This window comes from Triticum aestivum, chromosome 3A (assembly GCF_018294505.1).
Source record: "Triticum aestivum cultivar Chinese Spring chromosome 3A, IWGSC CS RefSeq v2.1, whole genome shotgun sequence".
Taxonomy (NCBI): domain Eukaryota; kingdom Viridiplantae; phylum Streptophyta; class Magnoliopsida; order Poales; family Poaceae; genus Triticum; species Triticum aestivum.
This window is the reverse complement of record NC_057800.1, coordinates 375,254,895-375,276,707: the sequence shown is the minus strand read 5'-3', so window position 1 is coordinate 375,276,707 and position 21,813 is coordinate 375,254,895.

The following is a 21,813-nucleotide window of genomic DNA, read 5'->3' as shown; positions in this document are numbered from 1 at the left end:
TCTTTTTTTGGACTAGCTGGTGGCACCTCCACACAAATAGAACCAACATAAAACACAACTGGAGTTTGCGTATTTGCATGTACAGAGGCCTTCATGTAACATGCGTCTCTCTTCTCTCGACTAATGTGAGGCATAGCTCCTGTAACACATGTGAAATCCTTCATTACGCTATTAAAGGTCACATCATCCCCTCCCTCTTCAAAGGAAACCGTCCTCGGTTTTGGATCAGCCTTTGCAATCTTCTTCTTCAATGGAACATGTTCATCCACCTTGATTGTATTGCCAAACATTGGTTGTAGCACACATCGCTTTCCAGCATCCCAAAACGAATATGTGTTGGTTCGACCTTCATGTGTTGCGTTATGGTCGTATTGCCATGGCCTTCCCAATAATAAGTGGCATGCTTCCATTGGTATGACATCACATATCACCATATCAATATAATCACCAACGGAGAATTTGATGCGCACCTTATGAGTAACCTTCAACTTCCCAGTATGATACAACCACTCGACACGGTGGGGTTGCGGGTGCTTCCATGCAGGCAACCCCAAAGCATCAACCAACCCTTTGCTGACTGCATTGGTGTAGCTTCCACCATCTATTATCAGTTTGCAATTGGTGTTGTTGATGTTACATTCAGACTGGAAAATATTCCATCGCTGCCCCTTATCCTCAATTCGATCTTCTTGCACTCGCTGCACCATTAATGATGGGTATGCTTCTGCAGCTTCAAAACTCATCACATACACTTCTTCCTTATCTTCAGATTTCTCACTAGACGGGTCAACATTTTTCTCTCCATCACTCGCAAACATGTATCCTTCTTCTGTGAGGAGCACTCTCCTCTCATTAGGACACTCAAACTTCTTATGCCCCCTGCCACCACACTTAAAGCACACAATATCACTAGTACGAGATTTAGAAGCACGAGATGATTCAACCTTGGATGGAGATACTTCCTTGGTAGCCGACTTAGAATCAGATTTGAAACCACTATTACCACCACCATCTCTCTGAAAATTACGTCGCATCAAGTTTGATGAATTATCATGACCGGCACGACGCTTTACTTGCTGCTCCGCTCGAATGGCATGGTGTAATAATCCTTGTAATCCATTATATTCTACCATATCAACATGATCTCGTACCTCTGATTTCAAGCCATGCATGAATCGTGCCATTGTAGCCTCTTCTTGCTCCTCTACCCCTGTACGAATCAGTAATATTTCCATCTCTTTATAATACTCCTCAACACTAGAGTTACCTTGTCGAAGCTGCTGCAAGCGTGTGTACAAGGTCCTAGTGAAGTGCTCCGGAACGAAGCATCTCTTCATGATACTCTTCATCTGATTCCAAGACTCCGGACGCCCTCCCACGCGACATAGTTGGTTCCTCCATATTAAAGCATAGCCATGAACTCAATAGATGCAGCGCGAACTTTTTTCTCCTCGGTGTACCGCTGCCCATCAAAAATCTGATCCACGCGCATCTCCCACTCCAAATAATCATCCGGGTTGTCTTTGCCGCTAAACGACAGTATGGAAATTTTTATTCTTCCAATACCATCATCTTCGTAGGCGTGTCGCGGACGTTCATGTCCTCCCCCATGGTGTAGGCCACCTCCATGATGGTTATAAGCATGCCGCACAGGCTCGTAATAGCTACCAGCCCCCTCAGACTGATGGTCTTGATGTTCACCATTGTTGCGAACTTGTTTGCCTACCCGCTGTCCATATAATTGCCGATGACGACGCGGTGCAGCAGACCCATCACTAGGTGGTGACCGTGGTCTCAATCGATGAACGGCCTCAGTCAAATCAGCAATCTTTTTTCCTAGACTTTCCTCAACCTTGTCGATGCGCCTCCCCACTAGATTCAACACATAGTCACGAGTTGCCTCCAATCCTAGCACGATAGCCGGCGAAACACTCGGATCATAGGTGGGCAAGGGCAGCTCGTCTTCCACATCTCCTTCATGTGCACCATGCACACTTGAATTTGATTTCTGTGAATTCACCATTGTAGCAACTCAAGTAGATCAACTGAAGAACCAGAGAGAGAGAAAAATTGTATCGTGATCAACCTTGCTCTGAATACCACTTGATGGGACCTGACTAGACGGCGATTCGTTCATTGGCCCAATCTTTCACGGTACACGAAAAACAGCGACAAACCACGATGATTCTCGTAATAGCAGCAAACAGACAAAGAAATAGATGAACAACTCTTTGGATCAAGCAAGATGCCAGAAGACCAAATTGCACAAAAACTAGCGTATAATCAATCACAGATCAACTCCACACCAAGCAACTCCCAGATCCCTCGTGGATCAGCAAGGAAATATCTTTGGCGCAACCATAATGCTGCCTTTTCTGTATATTGTTCAACTCTGAAAAAAAACTCCTGTACAAAAGCTGAAACCTGCCGATTATATAGGCGACACCCACGCTGACCAAATACTTCTTCTAATTGGACTGGTACAGATCCAAGCAAACCAGACAAAATCTAGCAACCGACCTATACTCCTTTTCCAATTTAAAAGCTCACGTACAGACTCCAAAGACTACGTACTAGGACTCTAATTGCAAGGAAACTAATTAAATATTCCGGCCATGTTGATCACATAGTATCTAATCAAAAGATAAATGAGATATTTCTTTGGCACGCTCTGTACTACCATCTTGGAGGTGTTCTGAAATTTGGCATCACCATATCTTTCTTTGGACTAGCTGGTGGCACCTCCACACAAATAGAACTAACATAAAATGCATCTGGAGTTTGCGTATTTGCATGTACAGAGGCATTCATGTAACATGCGTCTCTCTTCTCTCGACTAATGTGTGGCATAGCTCCTGTAACACATGTGAAATCCTTCATTACGCTATTAAAGGTCACATAAATGCATGTAACCTACTCATACCAACATTTTAGTGCATTTCAAATGTCTATACTACCGCTGCAATTTGAACTAAATTTGAATTCGTTTCTCTATTTCAATAAGAATCTACAATCATGATTGTTGCCAACTTCAACCATAATAGTTTCCTTGCTATCCGCCAGATATAAATCGGACGGCCTATAATGCAGGATGGCAGGCACACCATCATCAACAACTTCGTTTTTTATAAGAGTAGAGATAAAATATATTAAATGTACTATAACATGTTCATAACCACACCATGTGTATCACCGTTATATATATTCACACATGCGTCGGTTTGAAACACTATGATAAATTCTTCAAATATCCGAATTCGCTTTTTATAATGAAGTATATATGATCTCTATTCGTCTTTTACACCCACACAACCCTCTTATCTTTGTAACTAGCGCTAACTTTCTCTTGTGCATGCACACGCCCGCATCCCTCTCACCCTCCCTCAGCATTCTCTAGCTCCATCACACAAATTTGCCTTTTCATTTTAGGTCGTTCACCCACGGTGTGTGTAGGCCCCCCAGCTCCTTCTTTATGGCACACATCGATCAATATGCCTCTCTAGCCAGGTGTACCTACCACAAACACAAGCTTCCCCTCTTCTCTTGTCACTGTCCATGCCTCACTCCCACCACTCTTTTCATCGTTCTCGTACTCGCACACTCCTCCCCCCTCGATATAGTATGCCTCTCGTACCACCTCCTACATGCATCCCTCTCTCTCTATCCTTCTCCTCGTGCCTCATTTGCTTCTAACACACACATGCATGTATACAGATCGATCTCCCAACATATACCTAGATCGACTTTAACTACCCCCCCATCGATCGACGTACCTCACAAGTTATGTCTCTCCTTTCTCTAACAAAGGGCGATTGATCTTCCTATGTAGTTACGTCTGCTTACCACAGCCACACGTCCCCCTCATCATTCGTGCATGCCTCCTGACCCGTCTCTCACACGCACGTGCACAGACAACAAGCAGCCATCTCCTCTCTTATTGATATTGCGGGCGTGCCCTCCGTTTGTCTAGCAAGCCTATCCCACCATTTGTTAGAAGCAACTCCACTACCACCCCCTCCAACACTCTAGCTCTGTCTCTCTCCCAACCTTATTCCTCTCCTGCACATATGCATGGATGCCGATCGATCTCCCTTAATACATGAGGCAGATCGATCTCCTTAATACATGAGGTAGGCCTCTCTCCTCCTCCACACATATACCAGCCATTGTACCTCTATAGTTAATTGGGCCTCCCTCTTCCCCCACCACACACCGATAGTCGAGCGCTGCAGGTAGGTATCCATGCCACAGAGACAAACTGCACATGTCCCATCTCAGGTTCCAGTAGGCCAGCCACTCTATATCTTTGACGTGGGCACACACAAATTCGATGGCACTCTTTATCGATCGCGCGCGCACACACACACACATCATCCCTCTCTTCGATTCTATGGACACCTCAAGCCGATGATACCTCCACTCTCTTCTCGTGGATCGCCCCCTCTCTCGTGAGTATATGTTATATCCAGGACTCTATTTCACACACATTGCATATGTTACATTTTTTGATTGACCCCCCCCCCCCAAAAAAAACTCTCAAGAACCCACACACTATATCTCTCTCTAGGTTTGTATCTCTCTCACACAACTCCACGTAGGTGGTGTACGTATACAAGAAGAGAATAGGTGCACCGTGCACGTACTCACGCTTCGTGCCCAGCCACACCCGCGTGGGTACATGGTGGAGCTCATTTCTTTACGAAATGGTAGCCCACGTGCTAATTTGAACGCCTGTAGCGGTTGTTTACCTAGGGAGGTCGTGTACCACGCGTGCACGAAACAAAGTTCGACTCGACGCGCTGCCGCGTTATTTTTAAATAAAGTTATATTGCTCAATGGCACATACACAGAATATAAAACGATTTTTATGGAGAAAAAGGTAGTCCGCTCACTATATACAATGGAGCCTTCCTGCCTGGTTTGTCGCTCTTCAGAGTATCTCACACAAGGCTGGGGTGGCGTCTCTCTCTCTCTCTCTGTTGGTCACTGATTCGGCCGCATCCCGTCCGCCGAGGGGAAGGGAGTGTGGTGGCCTCTCTCTCTCTCACCGTTGGTCATTGATCCGGCCGCATCCCGTCCGCCAGGGGAAAGGGAGGAAGTGCACCGTTTCTCTGTTCGACGGCGCCGAGGCAGCACGTCTCGATATACGGTACACTCCGTTCTCTCTGACCAAGCTCCGGCACGACAGGGCCTACGCCACCTGCTCGCAGATTCCGCCCGCCGCCGCTCACCTAGTTACATCTCGACGACCTCCAGGTATCCCCTCCGGCCTTGCTCCACTGCCCGTCTTCCCACGTCGCTGCATGTGGATCTTCCATAGTTCTTTGCCCAAAACGTAGCTCGTCCAGCGTACTTTCCATACTGCATTCTCGTCCTCACACCGTTTTAGACAAACACAACCGTGTTGTTATCTTCCCTTAGGACAAGGAATATGCTTCTTTTTTGTCGTCGCATGTGTCATCAACTGTTATTGGCCAGTAATTGTTTCCTTTCTACCTCTTTTTTGCAAACAGGGCTATCCGTTTCACCTTGTTGCTATTGCGACCTTTTGGTGAACTGCACAAATCACTTTTTTCTTAAGAGTGTTTTGTGCGGTTGTACTAAAATGTCACACAGGCAACGTCTCTACATTTCAGTGAGACTGCACAAAGGGAGATTGGTTTTGCTCTATCCTCCTCATCCAACTCCGAGCCTAATATTCTCCAACTAGTTAGTCTTAAGAGAGACTGCAAAGATGACCGACTTCTATTTGTGTGTTTATTATTTCATCAGCAGTCCTCTATTATCGTAATCACACTTAATATCTTTGGAACAGGGACGCTCAGCTCTATTTTAGTGGAACTGCACAAAATGATCGGAATGTTGCATGCTCCAGACAACTACTTTTTTCCCAACATGCCTTGTTGATTTAGACAGAGCTGGGGGGACGTTGCTGCCAATGAAAGCATGGATCAATTTTAATTTAACACTTTCTCACAACTCCGTCTTCAGTTGTGATGTAATTATTAGCTCGGATCTGCTAATAATTGATATGCATTAGCAAGGAAGTTAGTTTTTTATTGTTTCCAAAAGAGCATCGATGGAAAGACATCCGAAACAAAAGCTGAAAGCTCACACCATTGTACAATTTCATATCGCTGGAAAATTATTTGTATAGTATGTCAATTATGTAAACAAATGATGGAAGCTTGATAGCATTGCCGGAAGCCTCTTCATCATCCGGGTCCATGTGCCATGCACAAAATTATACTCCTTGGTTCCTAAATATTTGTCTTTTTACAAATTTCAAACGGGCATATTTTAGAGTAGATTCACTCATTTTGCTTCGTATGTGTACTCCCTCCGTTCCTAAATATTCTATTCGTCTTTTTAGAGATTTCAACAAGTGACTACATATGGAGCAAAATGAGTGAATCTACACTCTAAAATATGTCTATATACATCCGTATGTGCCAGTCCATTTGAAATCTCTAAAAAGACAAATATTTGAGTAGTCACTCGTTGAAATCTCTAGAAAGACAAATACTCCGGAGTATATTTAAGAACCGAGGGGGTAGTGCACAACCGCATGGGAGACTCAGCTCGGTCATTGCGCCGCATTAATAGTGAGTAATGAGCAGTCAAATCATAAGCCCCACCTTTCCCACTGTAAGTTGCTCTGAAGAAGCAACCATCAATACACTCTTTTTTGAATCCGCTCATACTACTCCATCAGTCACTTTTTATACATCGCGCTTCAGAAAAAAGAAAAAAAATCTGTGGGGCCAAGGCGACTAGCGATCGTCCTGAAAAATAGCATTGCTAGTTATAGCACAGCGTCTATTACTAGAGGGAATAATGCGTACACACATGCATGCAGTGCTTCCACCCCGGGTACACACATGCATGCACTTACTCCACTCCGTAGTAGTACAATACATGGAGAGAAAATTGCAGACTTGATTGCGGTTACAACGCCCTAATTAATTGAGCATTAAACCAAACGCGTCTAAAGTCTCTCTGGTGGTGGAAATGCATTGAGAGAAATGCATCATAATGAAGCGCGCCCTCTAAACTGTGACGGAGGGAGGAGTAGTATGAAGGTGCAAAACCAAGTACGTGTATGGCCAGTCGGTCAATGCATGTCCTGTTGGCATATCAGTGACATGTGGGACAGGAGTGTGAGCAAACCGATCTCGATTGACGGCAAAGAGCCAACTCGCCGTTCCTTGAGAGAGACGAGGGGGCTGTTTGGTTCTCAGCCTAAGGTTGCCACGTCTAACCTTAGTCATGCCACAACACCTTAGGCATATGTTTGGTTTATTGCCACAGTTTTCTAGTTATACGGACCACAAGTCATAGGCTCAAATTTTTGCCAAATCTTGCCACACTTGTGGTGGCCATTTTGTTAGCCACACTTTTTGTGGCAGCCACAGTTTGCCTAAGATTAGTTGTGGCAAAGTTAGTCATGAACCAAACAAGCCTGAGGAGCGAGAACACACAGACGGGCTCGCACGGAGGCCAAGATATATTCGAGCATGGTTGGTTGATCGATATCATTCATTACATGTTGGGCTGCCGTTTTCCGCCCTTCTCCGGAATAAACGTGTACTTTATCAGAGATAAAAAAATAAGAGTACAGATGCTCCAACATGCAGTTCTAGTAGTAGTACTACTCGTACTACTGCGCTTGGCTCTTCGCATCTTCGTGAAGTCGAACAATGATGGTACTCCGCATGTTGGGTACTACAGTGTGTGCCTCTCACAATCTGACACCGAATGGACTGATGCATGTCCACCAAGGGTAGGTTGCATTAGTCAAAAGGCGTAAGCGAGCTTCACCATGTCCTGCAAGCTTCTCCTTGTTCTGCGAGTTGACGGGACACACCAAAAAGTAGTGCTTGTCCATAATCCCTCCTTTTCGGTTAATATGGCTTCGAAACCACTACGCAGACGATACTTGTTCGGACGAAAGCTAGACGATGGTGAATCCATTGGCATGTCGTAGTTTGCTCATAGGCATGGACGGCTTGATTAGCACTGTCGTGCAAGAATCGTGCACCATGAGTCATCTGCATAGCAGCGCTCATATGGCTTAATCTTTTTTGCGGGTAAATGAGAGAGCTTTATTCATATATAAGCATTCTTAGGATGATCAGCCAAGACACTGGTCACTAGGAAGCGAGGTACCCCGTAAAAAAGAAGTAGGAAGCGTGTTTCATCAAGCCAGCTCTCGGCCACATTCAAAGTGCAGCAAGCATGGTTCGCACGAAGATGCGCCGCAAGGTTTGCCGACCTGTTTACATGCTGAATAACAAAGAAAGAGGAAATATTACCGAGTGCTACTATTTGTAATAGGACATGAGCCAGAATTAAGCGAGAATTGTGGCAAGTGTTCCATGCAATCAACTTCCATTATCACATGCGAGAACCCTCAAAGAGAACCAAATGTGTTGAAGATTGCTTTATCACATTTTAAAATTATAATAAGAGTGCAGACGCTCCTCCATCCGGTTCGTACTAGTATAGTACGTACCTTTATAGACTATAGTAGTAGTACTAGTGAACTTTGCGCTTGGCTGTTCGCCTATTCGGGAAGTCGAACAATAATAGCACTACTAGTAGTATAGTGTATGCTTCTGGCAATCTGACACCGAATTAACTGTTGCACGTCCACCAACTAAGCAAGGGAGAGCTTGCTTTAGTCAAAAGTTTCTCCTTGTCCTACGAGCCACTGCGTGCAAGGTTCTCACGTCCTGCAACCTTCTCCTCGTTCGGCAAGTTGACGAGACACAACAAAGTAATGCTAGACCATATTGCCTCCTCTCCGGTTAATATGGCTTAATTTCAAACAAGATAAATACATTGTTTGTCACTGTATATTTGTAAAAATATGGTCAGTGGACTTCATAATACGCTCATTGCGCTCAATATATATATTTTCCGGTGTTTATACGGTCACTAGCTCACCCTGACCGAGTATGTGTGTGCATGCACGTGTAGGTTGAGCACTTGAGCGTGACCGTGTGTGTTCCGTCATGTGCTCGGACATGCATGCATTAGGGCGTCGCGCGCGTTTTTGCGTCCATGTGTACGTGTGACTGTTGCATATACGTAGGGGGAGTACGTGTAGGGGCCACTAAGGAGCAGTGAAATCACATAGTAAGTTAGTCCGAAGAAGCAACCATCATTTCACTCTTGAATGACACGTGCGCAGTATAAAATGGTTGATATGGAGAGAAAAAGAAAACCACTATATATACACTAGCATGAGCCTAAGCTACAAGCCTGCTTGCTTAGGTTGCTCTCTTGACAAGCATAGAACGACGGGCCTGATCCCGCAGCTGGGGGAAGGGAACAATGTTCTGCGTAGACGTGGTCGACATCGGCGAGGGAGAAAACCCACAGTCGGTGCGTCCAAATCGGGGGTCACCGCGGTATGGGCCGATGCCGCGTCCCAACCGCCCTTCTAGCTACAGCCCGACGTCCCAGGTAGTCCATCTTCCTTTTGGAGCCGGCTTGCTCCACTGCCGTAGCTCCATCTCCATGTCGATCTTTCTCTACTTCTACCGGCTTCTACTTGTGATGAGTTTATGTCTCATGAACTAGTGCTAGTACTATTATTCTAATCAAACTTCTTCAATATCTTTGCCATCAGGGATGCTCAGGTCGATTTTAGTGGAACTGCACAAAAGCATCGTATGATCCGAGGGTACCAGCCGTCTTTCCTTCGACATGTTCTACCTGTCCAGGAAATTAAATCATGTTTAGGGTTTAGGGTTTAAGTCGTAGTGACCCCATCAATAGTTTTTCTTTCGTACACGCTCTCACAACTTTTTTCTTTAGTTGTGAAGTAAATATTGGCTATGATCTGTGAATCATTGAGATGCATCAGCATGCGTGTTAGTTTTCCTTTGTATTTGATGGAATGTTGTAACGGGGCAACCTTGGAATAGGAATGAAAATGGAGTGGAAAGTTTTCGCTTTTCTGGAGAAAAAATGGAGACGGAGAGAAACCAATGTTTCGTTTCATTGGATCACGCCATTGAGAAAAACCAATGTTTAAATCACGTCTGTCGTGTTCGTGTCTCACCCTCCTCCACGGCTCGACCCCACACGATCGCTCGGCATGCCACTCACCGCAAACCGAGTATACGATAACTTTCCCGCCTTCTTGTCGATGGATCACGCCATGGAGTACTAGCACTACTGGAAGAGATTGACGAGTTGGGGGAGGACAACTAGCTATATCATGGACTGCCAAGAACTTTTTACATGCATGTTGTAGCCGGCTATTGCGACCTTTGAACGTGGAGCAGCTGCGTGCACCCGGAAGCGGCGCGGGTGACGCTCTCTCGGCCGGCGCACTGCTTCAATGCCGGCGCCAGTGAGAGGTCACGTCTGCTCTGGCCGGGCATGAATGCGGCACTGACCGTTTCGGGCGGGAAGCATGTGCGGGTGATGAAGAGGGTTCGGGTTGGTCAGGACCGGCCGTGGCAGCGGTCCGGACATGCGCAAACAAGAGATGATGTACGTTAATATTGCTGCATATATAATTAACAATGTAAATAATGTGCCAGTTGGACAAATATGATTGGAGATGGAGATGGAAATGGAATTTTACGTAAACACGGATATGCATGTCTATGTCTATGTGTGTGTGCGCGACGACGCTCGCGACCTGGAAGCGGGGGCGTGTTTTTGATCAAGTTTTCTTTCTTGGTACGTTAGAAAATCAGTTTGTCTAATTCACATCTAGATGTTATTTAAGGATATTACATCTAAGCTCCCACAAGTACATAATGTAGCAACAAGAAACAAAAAACTAGGAAAAAAATAGACCACAAACAGAGTGGACATCAACTTAGGGTTTGCACTCTCCACACGCTCGCCGCACTACATATATGTTACATGCTGGAGGCTCAGCGTTCATTTGCTAGGGTTTGCTATATTCACAGTCTCTCACCCTCTCTTCACCAGATCTAAATAAGACTGCATTGGCCTCTTGTCTCTCTCTCCCCCCTCACAGCTGGTGAAGGAGGCGTCCGTATCCCGTCGCACCGGGAAGGGAAGGAGGTGCGGCGTTCACTCTATCGCCTTCGGCGAGGGAGGCAATCCATTGCCGGCTGCACTATTCTCTTTCACCCAGCACCTGTGCGGGAGGGCCACCGACCCCTTCTTCCTCGCTGCCATACGTAGTGTGGACAGATCCGGCCTCCCGCCGCACGCCTTGCCACATCCCGACGACCCTAAGGTATAAGTTTCTTTGAAACCGTCGTTGCTCTAGCTGCATGTGGATCTTTTTCGATCTGTAGTCGAATCTAGGTCTTGGTTAAAAGAGGAAAGAATGGTGCGGTGGGCTGGAGCAAGAATCTAGGACGTGGTTCAATGAGGAAAGGAGGGGCGGAAAGTAGTATAGACTGGCTATCCATCCGCTTTGTAGGTCGAAAAGGGAAAAATGGGGTAACCCAGTACACAAATCTGTAAGGAACTGATCACTTTGTTGAAAAGGGAAAGAAACTGGGGGGTCGGGTAGTTTGTGCAGGACTAGATTTGCTGCCCTCACATAGGAAGAAGGTTCAAAGAGAACAAATATGGGACCAGCGTATATATGCCGCTTGGCTACATACTCTGCTTCACCCATTTATACGTGTGGATGCACATGGTGCTGGCATGTCCCATACAGCTATTTTGCTGTTGTTAATCTAAGAATGCCGCTGGAAAATTGAAGCAATGCCACTGTTAAAAGTAAATTACATTTTTAACGAATGTTGTTTCAAGAAAATGTCTCTGTTAATATGAATCAATGCAACCGTTTTAGAAATGCTACTATCCTACTTTGTTTTCCATCCAAGATAAGTTAGATGCTTCTTTCTGTCACCGTTTGTTTCATCCTCCTTTATCGCCAAGTAATTGTTTCCTTTTTTGCCTCTGTTAAAACAGGGGTATCAATTCAACTTGTTGCTATTGCGACATTTTGCTTCACTACTCGAAACACTTATGTTTTAAGAGTGTTTTGTGCAGTTCCACTTGAATGTCACACCGGTGACTTTGCTTAATTTTGGTGGAACTGCACAAAAGGAGATCGAGATTTGTTTCTAGTCTTCGTATCGATTCAACTTGTTGCTATTGCGACATTTTGCTTCGCTACGTGAAACACTTTGCTTGATTTCAGTGCAACTGCACAAAACGAGATTGGATTTCCTATTCGTGTTGGCAGATTCGTATTTTATCTTGTCCGTGTCATGAAAGGTCAGTACAGGCCTTCATCCACATGATTGTGTAGTGTGCTTTGAGATGTTGTTCTACTTGTATTGGTACTGTTTTAAATAAATGTTGAATTGAAGCTATTTATTGCTGTCTTTTCCCATTAAGTAGTGAACAAAAATGGGACCAACCCATACATGACGCTTGTTGCTTTGTTACAACAAACTCTGCATCACCCCCTTTATAAGTAGATGGAAGCACATACTATTGTTGCGCCCACTCTCCCCTGGAACTGTTTATGCTTTTCGTTAATCTAATGCCGCTAGTAAAATTAAGCAATGCCACTCTCAGAATTAATCAACTACTGAATCTTAGTTCAAAACTGCAACACTTGTTAGGAATGGTACTATCCTGCTTTGTAGTTCTTTCTACATGTTTAACCAAGGTATTGTTAAGATAATGTCTCTGTTAAAATGAATCAGTTGCATTGTTTTAGGAATGGTACTTTTCTGCTTTGTCGTTCTTTATACATGTTGAAACAAGGCATTGTTAAGATAATGTCTCAGTCAATATGAATGAATCACACTGATGGAGAATTGCTACTCTCATGCTTTGTTTCCCATTAAGATAAAGTAGATCAGTAGATGCTTTTTCTTCTGGGAGTACAAGTCATCAACCGTTATTTATCAGTAATTGTTTCCCTTTATACCTATTGTTGCTTAGAGGGATATCAAAATTAAAGCTCGGTTTTATTCCGACTTCGATTTTAGTTGAACTACACAAAATGAGCCAATGTGTCCTAGGCAAACTGCTGCATTACTGGGTCCAGTTGGTCGTTCCACTTTGCAGAAAGAAGCAGTCACTGTTTGCGCTACGTTACAGAAGGAATGACCGAGAAGCTTTAGAGAGTATTATTAGACACCGGTGACATGACTAGTCTGCAGAGACCATTGCCAATTTAACAACATGTGGAGTGCCCTGAGCAAAAAGTGCCCAAACAAGTACAAGAAGCTATGACAGGACGATCATAGGCATTACATATTTTGAATGGGAAAAGCTTGTCAAAGTTTAATCATTGATGTTAGCAAGAAGACGTTAGTTTAATATATTGGAATTGGAAAAGCTTGTCAAAATTTTCTCATTGATGTTAGCCAGAAGACATGCATTTGATATTTTTGAGTGGGACGCCCTTGCTATGAGCAGCGTCGAGTGTTTTTTCCTATTCCCGTGTTCAGTTTAGAAGTAAATAGTTACTCTACTGAGATATTCCTGTGTTAAGAGTTTGTTCTGAATATTGTCTATGTAATGCCAGGCCTTGTGTTTGATTGCAAAGTTGAGCTTGGAATGTTGTGGCATGCAGCATCACGAGCTGTTCACTGTGCCTCCTTAGAATAATGCTTCGTATTGTTTTGCATGTCGATCTAATGCCAGTGATTTGCTTGTTAAGAATATCATCCTCTTCTGTTGTTTTCGTGCTTAAGAAGTTCATCGTCTGATGTTTCATTCATAGCTTATAGGACAAGTCGAGTAGGTTAGATGTGAAACCATATGATCTTCCGACCAACTCATGATATTAGGCCATGATTGGATCGTCGTTTTCAACCAAAACCGCTTGTAAAACCGACGCTTGTAAATTAAAGCATATGGTCTCGGGCGAAGGCGCTTGGTTGGTCGATTTCGACTAGTAAAATATCGGAAGTACTTCACACACGATAAAAACGCTGAACGACACTCGGACGATTGCTAATCCAACCGTTAGCTGTTGTTTCAGCCTTGCCCATGGATGGCATGATACGCACGTCATACATGTATCGTCTGGTAATGTCGTCCATATAGCAGTGCTCGTAAAATATACACTGGTCTCTCAAATTACACGCGTAACCCGCCGGTTTTACTTACAGACCTCGGGCCCTTGGTTTCATTACGCCTGTATTTTACGCGTTGTTTCCGATGACGAGTAAATTACACTTGTATGTTAATACAGGTTTGAAATAAACCAGAGCTCCCAAGCGCGGACTTACCGTTGCATGCCGTCTCAGTTTCTCGAAGGTGCTCATAGGTGTCCGATGATCTTGGCTTCCTGAATGAGCAGCGGGCGCTGTATCAGACCGTCCGTAGGGCCCGTGGGGCCCTCTCCATTGTCCTTCGAGTTGTTGCGCTCGTCGTGGCGCCGAGCATGGTTAACATCGTCAACGAACATGAGGATTCAGGAGATGACTTTATTTTGACTGGATGACACTAGGGACCCACTAGGGCCATAGCCGTACGTACGCAAGTGTCTCCTTATTATGTACAACTATATATTTTTTGCTTTCTCCTGGTTTCCTGACATCACGGTCCCACACCATTGTCAACCTATGTAGTCAATATAAACGAGATAATTGCACAAGGTGCGGCCGACAGCTGGGACCAAGCATCTCGAGCAGTATTTGTGTTTTTGAGGCGTGAGCACTGCAAAGTTTTTCTTGGCGATGATTTCGTTGTTGTTCAGAGGAGAGCAGGGTATTAACTGGGCGGGCTGTGGCCCGTCTAGCCCAGGCCAGATATCCAGCCCAAATATTAAATTTTTCAAGATGAAAATGGCTAGCCCAGCTATACGTCTTTTTGAGGAATACCCAGCCAAGTTCAACTTGTTATTCTCCGCCCCGCTGGGCTGCAAATCTTTCCTAGGAGGGATGCATTAGGCTTAACAGGAAAATGGGCTTTAAAAAAATAAACGAGATGTAATTATAAAAACTGGGCAGTAACTATAAAAAATGCACCAAACACGAAATTAGTTTATAAAATATTATTTATGGATTTTGAAAATCTTAAATTTTCATTGTTGCGCGCGCAATGTTTCGTTGGATTTTTACTTAATACAAATTTATATTTAATCTCACTAGAAATTTCGGGATAAAAATATTTCGGATCCCATCAAAATATGGGAAATTTTATTGAATTCTGTCTTCAACGGTTGGTTGAAATTATTAATCGTTGTCCTAGCTAGAAAATGGGCTGTACTTTTAACAAACTGTAAATGGGCTTTTGTAAATTCCATTAGAATTCAAAAATGGGATGTACATTCTTACAAAATGCAAATGGGCTATAAGTTCTCTGCCACACACTTGTGGGCCTACTAAGTGACGCGTCCCCTAAAAAGAATAAGTTGATGCGTATGCAAGGCTTTGTCAACTTATTATAGTCAACACACGGTTCTAGTAGCAGTAGCCGTTGGATGTCTATCCAACGGATGTCTATCCAACGGATGTCGTGCTTCTTCTTCAATCTCAGATATTCTTAGCTTCGGCCACCCAAAAAATGATTCCTCCCCCTAACATCTGGGTGCACCGTTTCGGAGGCTGACCTATGGGCCTACTATGTTGGAGCGTACCAAGGGCTTTGTTAACTTAGACAATATAAACGATTCTAGCTTCAGTGACCGTATGATGTCCATCCAATGGCCGTAGTGCTTCTTTAACATCTGGTCTTCTTGGTCCAGCCGCCCAAAGCAGCGCCGGTCGTGCCGCCTGCTCTTGCCTCCCGTGGCCGGTTGTGCTGCCACGGAGGCCTCACCGCCCCCATACTACTCCCACCGCTGGCCAGGCCATCCCTCCACTCACCCACACCCCCTATTATTCTGTGGCGACGGCAGCCTCACACCACAGCCGAACCAGTGAACGCTCGTACTCCTCTCCGCGTGGGTATCCACTACCGCGTCTTGCCCGGCTCCGTGTCGTCCCCTTCCTAGGCCTCGCCGTCGTCCACCGCCGTGGTGCTCTCGGTGCGGCGTGGTCAATGTGGTCAACAACCGACTTCCATCGGAAGAGTACTGTACGTGGAGAGGCTGACAGCTGGGTCCACGGCAGCCGCAAGGAAGTGCCTCCTTATTACGCGGAAAATAATTATTCCTCCACCTGACAGCGGGGACCCACCAGACGGGCCACCAGTATTTTGCGAAAAAATCGTTTCCCCCTGACTGCTGGGACCCACCGGACGGGCCACCATATTTCGTGAAAAAAACGTTCCCCCCGCTGTCAGCTCGGACCCACCGGAAGTGCCTCCTTATTACGCACAAAAAAATGAGTACTCCCCCGGCTAGCTGGGACCCACCTTGGTGGGAGGCTGACTTGTGGGCCTACTAAGTTGACGAGGACAAAGGGCTTTGTCAACTTAGTCAATATGAACGATTCTAGCTTGAGTGACCGTACGCTGTCCATCCAATGGCTGTAGTGCTTCTTCAACCTCTAGTCTTCTTGCTCCAGCCGCCCAAAGCAGCGCCAGTCGTGCCGCATGCTCCTGCCCCCCGTGGCCGGCTGTGCTGCCGCAGAGGCCTCACCGTCCCCTACTATTCCCACCGCTGGCCAGGCCCTGCAGCGACGACAGCCTCACACCGCAACCGAACCAGTGAACCCTCATACTCCTCTCCGCACGGGCTTCTACTGCCGCGTCTTCCCCTTCCTAGGCCTCGCCGCCGTCCACCGCCGTGGTGCTCTTCGCGCGGCGTGGTCAACGTGGTCAAGGAATGACTTCCATCGGAAGAGTACTGTACATGGAGAGGCTGGCAGCTGGGTCCACGACCACAGCCTAGTTTTTTTGTGATTTGCCAAGTAAGTCGCTTTGTCAGGCTTGTTGGGCTGCAAATCTTTCAAGACGAGGAGAGTTTTCATTCGGCTGGCCTAGAAAATGGCCCATCAGTAATGAGAAATGGGATGTACATTTTTAAAACGCATCAAACCGGCAATTAGTTTCAAATATCTATTTTTCATTTCAAGATTTTAAATTACATTAATTTTTATGCGTGGAGAATTTGTTTGATTTTATATTGATACACATTTATTTTTAAAATCAGTTTGAATGTGAGTCGAAATTTTGGGATTAAAAACAGTTCGGACCGCACCGAAATATGCAAAATTTCGTATACTTTTTTAACCATGGCCACAATATGGGCTGTAATGCTAACAAAAAGAATATGGGCTCCAAAAAAACCTTAAGAATTAGTAAATGGGCTGTAAATTATTAGAAATAATGGCAGATGGGATATATGCTATTTTCCACAGATTTGAGGCTTTCCTAAAAAAAGGTTGACGCACAAGCACTGACTGTTGGACGTCCATCCAACGGCCGTCGTGCTTCTTCAATCTCTTCTCTTCCTGCTCCAGCCGCTCAAACAAGCGCCAGCGGGACTGCCTGCTCCCTCCTCCCCGCGGCCGGCTGTGTTGCTGCGCAGGCCTCACCGCCCCACCGTACTCCCATCGCTGGCCTAGCCATCCCTCTACTCACCCACACCTGCTGTTATTCTCCGGCGACGGCAGACGAACCAGTAAACCCTCGTACAGTCGTACTCCCCTCCGCGTGGGAAACAACTGCCGAGTCTTCCCTGCCTCCGTATCGTCCCCTTCCTAGGCCTCGCCGTCGTCCACCACTGTGGTGCTCTCGGCGCGGCGTGGTCAATGTGGTCAACGACCGACTTCCATCGGAAGAGTACTGTGCATGGAGACGCTGACAGCTGGGTCCACGGCCGCAGCAAGGAAGTGCCTCCTTATTATGCGCAAAATAATTATTCCTCCACCTGACAGTGGGGACCCACCGGACGGGCCACCGTATTTCGTAAAAAAAACGTTTCCCCCCTGACTGCTGGACCCACCAGCTACACCTTCGCACACAAGGAAGTGCGTCTGGGCAAAAAAAAGCAAAACGATTCGCCACCGTGACTGCTGGGACCCACCAGCTACATCTTCGCATGCAAGGAAGTGCCTGACAGTCGGGACCCACCTGGTCGAAGCGTACGTAGGGTTGTCATTCTAGTCGCGAACATGTACGTACATATATACTGGTGGATGTAGAGGCACGCACGTGTCGTAGTAGAGGCGCGCACGTAGCATGTACATGTACGTACAGCGGCCAGGGTGCAAGAAAGAAAATACGGCCACATATGTGTACATACGGGCGGGGTCTCGAACGCCTACTCGCGCATATGTACGGCGAGGGCTCGTTGACATGGCTGGGTCAGAACGGAGAAACATCGTCGTCGCCGTGTTCATGGGGAGGCAATGGAATGCGTCGTGTTCATGGGGAGGCAACGGAATGCGTCGTGTTCATCGGGAGGCAGCGGAAAGCATGGGAGCCAACCAGCTGGGTCGGAACGGAATACTTGGTCGTGTTCATCGGGAGGGCTTGGACGGAACAGGCGATGGGAACGAGGCCTGGCGTACGGCAGAACGGAGGAAACGGCCTTGTGTTCGACCGGCCATGTTCAAAACGGGATCCTGTTCATCGGGAGGGGTGTGGCGTACCGCAAAACGGAGGAGACGGACCTCCTACGGTCGAAATGGGGGTCCTGTTGATCGGGAGGGGTGTGGCGTACCGCAAAACAGACCAAACGGACTTGTGTTGGAGCGCGAAGGTCGAAACGGGGGTCCTGTTCATCGGGAGGGGTGTGGCGTACCGCAAAACGGGACTCCACGGGATACTGTTCATCTCCACCGTCGACCTCCTCCAGCCTCTACGGGCTACCGTCAACCTCCTCCAGCCTCCACGGGCTCCTGTTCATCCAGCCTCCACTGCGCGCTACTCCACCGGCTACTGTTCAACCACCCCTCCACCGTCTACTGTTCATCCAGCCCTCCACACCACGGGGTCCTGTTCAACCACCCCTCCACGGGCACCCCTCCACTGTCTACTGTTCATCCAGCCCTCCACACCACGGGGTCCTGTTCATCCAGAGGCAACGCCACCGCTCACTGTTCATCCAACCCCCCCGCAACGCTCACTATTCATCCCAGAGGAAGCATCGATCGGCTTCAGTTAGCAGCAGTAGCGAAGGAATCGCTCGATCGGGTTCAGCTAACAGCCATCGATCGATCGCTCGGGTTCAGTAACGCGTAGCCTGCAGTGCAATCACTTGGGTTCAGTTAGAGTCCAACGCCTCGCTCGGGTTAAGTTAGAGCCAACGCCCCGCACACACGCGCGTACGTGTATGAGAGAAACGCGCATCGCTCGGCCCTCGACCTCCCACCGTAACCGGGAAGTCCCCGAAATTTTCCTCCCCCTCGCTTCTACCATGGTTTTTTCCGTCATGGACGGCCCAAAGAATGTCTCGCAGCTGCGTCTCCGGCCCGCCCAGGACAAAATGCCCATTTTCTGTCATGATTTTTTGTCATAGAAGTAGGAGCCCACCACATCTATGATGATACCGGGTTTTGTCACAATTATCGTCATAGAAGTGTCATATGTATGACAGGAAAAAAATTCTTTCGGCCCAAAATGTCACGAATGTGTCTTTTTTTGTAGTGATAGTTCACATCACCATGTGATTAACACCCATAGTTCACATCGCCATGTGACCAACACTCAAAGGGTTTACTAGAGTCAGTAATCTTAGTTCACATCGCCATGTGATTAACACCCAAAGAGTACTAAGGTGTGATCATGTTTTGCTTGTGAGAGAAGTTTAGTCAACGGGTCTGCCATATTTAGATTCGTATGTATTTTGGAAATTTCTGTGTCAACAATGCTCTGCACGGAGCTACTCTAGCTAATTTCTCCCACTTTCAATATGTATCCAGATTAAGACTTAGATTCATCTGGATCAATGTCAAAACTTGCATCGACGTAACCCTTTACAACGATCCTTTTGTCACCTCCATAATCGAGAAACACATCATTATTCCATTAAGGATAATTTGACCACTGTCCAGTGATCTACTCCTAGATCACTATTGTACTCCCTTGCCAAACTCAGTGTAGGGTATACAATAGATCTGATACACAACATGGCATACTTTATAGAACCTATGGCTGAGGCATAGGGAATGACTTTCATTCTCTTTCTATCTTCTGCTGTGGTCGGGCTTTGAGTCTTACTCAATTTCACACCTTGTAACACAGGCAAGAACTCTTTCTTTGACTGTTCCATTTTGAACTACTTCAAAATCTTGTCAAGGTATGTACTCATTGAAAAAAACTTATCAAGTGTCTTGATCTATCTCCATAGATCTTGATGCTCAATATGTAAGCAGCTTCACCGAGGTCTTTCTTTGAAAAACTCCTTTATGCTTTCCAGAAAATTCTACATTATTTTCGATCAAAAATATGTCATTTGCATATACTTATCAGAAATGCTGTAGTGCTCCCACTCACTTTCTTGTAAATACAAGCTTCACTGCAAGTCTGTATAAAACTATATGCTTTGATCAACTCATCAAAGCATATATTCCAACTCTGAGATGCTTGCACTAGTCCATAGATGGATCGCTGGAGCTTGCACATTTTGTTAGCACCTTTAGGATCGACGAAACCTTCTGGTTGCATCATATACAACTCTTCTTTAAGAAATCCATTAAGGAATGTAGTTTTGACATCCATTTGCCAGATTTCATAAAATGTGGCAATTTGCTAACATGATTCAGATAGACTTAAGCATCGCTACGAGTGAGAAAATCTCATCGTAGTCAACACCTTGAACTTTGTCAAAAACCTTCTTCGACAAGTCTAGCTTTGTAGACAGTAACACTACTATCACCATCCGTATTCCTCTTCAAGATCCATTTATTTTATATGGCTTGCCGATCATCGGGCAAGTCAACCAAAGTCCATGATACATTGATACGTCTCCAACATATCTATAATTTTTGATTGCTCCATGCTATATTATCTATTGTTTTGGGAAATATTGGGCTTTATTTTCCACTTTTATATTACTTTTGGGACTAACCTATTAACCGGAGGCCCAGCCCAGATTTGCTGTTTTTTTCCTATTTCAGTGTTTCGAAGAAAAGGAATATCAAACGAAGTCGAAACGGAATGAAATCAACTGGAGAAGTTATTTTTGGAAGGAAAGCAACCCAGGGAACTTGGAGTGCACGTCAAGGGAGACACGGGCTGCCCACGAGGGTGGGGGGCGCGCCCACCCCCTAGGGCGCGCCCCCTGCCTCGTGGGGCCCCCATGGCTCCTCCAACGTACTTCCTGCACCCATATATATTGTCGTACCCTAAAACTTCCAAAACAGAGATTAGATCGGGAGTTCCACCGCCGCAAGCCTCTGTAGCTACCAAAAGTCAATCGGGACCCTGTTCCGGCACCCTGCCGGAGGGGGGAACCCTCACCGGTGGCCATCTTCATCATCCCTGCGCTCTCCATGACGAGGAGGGAGTAGTTCTCCCTCGGGGCTGAGGGTATGTACCAGTAGCTATGTGTTTGATCTCTCTCTCTCGTGTTCTTGAGACGATACGATCTTGATGTATCGCGAGCTTTGCTATTATAGTTGGATCCTATGTTTCTCCTCCCCCTCTTCTCTCTTATAATGAATTGAGTTTCCCCTTTGAAGTAATCTTATCGGATTGGGTCTTTAAAGATTTGAGAACACTTGATGTATGTCTTGCCGTGGATATCTGTGGTGACAATGGGATATCACGTGATTCACTTGATGTATGTTTTGGTGATCAACTTGCGGGTTCCGCCCATGAACCTATGCATAGGGGTTGGCACACGTTTTCGTCGTGATTCTCCGGTATAACTTTGGGGCACACTTTGAGGTTCTTTGTGTTGGTTGAATAGATGAATCTGAGATTGTGTGATGCATATTGTATAATCATACCCACGGATACTTGAGGTGACATTGGAGTATCTAGGTGACATTAGGGTTT